Genomic DNA, 1,488 nt, shown 5'->3' on the forward strand with positions numbered 1-1,488 from the left:
CTCATTGATGCTATGAGATAAATTGAACCAACTGGATTATCAAAAATATTTCAAGAATCAAAATATCAATGACATGCTTCACAAAAAGAGAAAAAATCCTAAAACTACAACTACATTAGGGAAGTTAGGATAAAATTATGTAGCCATACACCTGTACTTGTTCCCCCCAAGCACTGTGTAGTCCTGTAAGAAACTTTTATACAAGAATGCTACCTGCTTAGAAGGCAGTTTCTCCAATTATTAAGCTACACAGAAGTAATTCAATTAGTAAGAATGAAATAATTTAACGTAACTTGCCCACAATATGTCCTAAGAAAATGTGTTTGATGTAGGCAAGTTTTTCTATGAATACAAGTGTGATGAAGCAGTCTTTCATTCAAACATTCATTCAAGGCCTTTGAATAAAAGTGTGTTAGAATGTTGGAATTGAAGTATAACTAAGATATAATCTCAAGAATTTTAGGGTTAGGGAGACAGGCAGGCAAGGATGAAATCATAAGAAAATATGATAAGCAAGATGGCAGGGAGGTCTAGGAGGTTAAGTGTTGTCATTCGGCCTTCGGGAAGGGGTTCAAAAAGGCTTTCCAGAAGAGGTGACATTGTACCAAGTCACTCAGGAAAAGTGAGTACTAGCCAAGTGAAGAAGTGAAGACAGGCTTTCCAGGCAGAGTGAGCAGCACACACAATGGCCCAGACTGGAGAACAGGGAAGCACGATGTGGCTAAAGGTGAGTGAATGAGACACAGAATAGTGACAGATGAGGTCAGAGGGAAACTCAGGGCATGAGGAGCCACTAAAATGCTTTAAACAGAACACAATGTAAGTTGTGTCTTAGCAAGCACATTTAAGAAGAGTGGAGATGATAATACTGAAAGCAGAGAGTTAGGAAGTGATTACAGTAATAAAAGTGACCTAGTCTTTATATTGTATAAAATTTACCAGAATCAAAAAAAAAACTATAGATGGCTATTTTTCAATGCTTTTCTAGATATTTCTGATTGGTATCTAAGTTGGAACAAGAGGAGAAAATAAGTGCAAGAAAGAGACAGGCAAAAAGGATATCATGAGTTCTAGTGCCCCAACTCTGCTCTCAATGCCCAGTATTCTGACTAATACTGCATTAATTCTTCCACCTCCTAGGATTTGTCAGATAAACCTCAATCTCTTCATATGCTCCCAAAGAGGCACTATATTCTTATGTGTCTTTGGACAGAGTATGGTAAAATCCTAACAAAATGGGATTTTCAGAAAGGAAACATAAGGAGAATTCAAAAAATAATGATTATATTAATAAAATGAAATAAAAGTCACAGAACTCAGCCATTAAGGAGACTGAAAAGTGTAAAATTGAGATTCTGTCTTTGATATCTAGCCTAAGATTAGTTTCCTTGGCTATAACAGCTTATGGAGCATCCTCTTTCCAATTCCTTTACCTTGCCTCCACTTTATAACATCAAGGCTCTAAATATATAATAATGTTCAAATATC

The sequence above is a fragment of the Propithecus coquereli genome, unplaced genomic scaffold (assembly GCF_000956105.1).
Source record: "Propithecus coquereli isolate 6110/MARCELLA unplaced genomic scaffold, Pcoq_1.0 Scaffold47, whole genome shotgun sequence".
In the NCBI taxonomy this organism is placed as follows: Eukaryota; Metazoa; Chordata; class Mammalia; order Primates; family Indriidae; genus Propithecus; species Propithecus coquereli.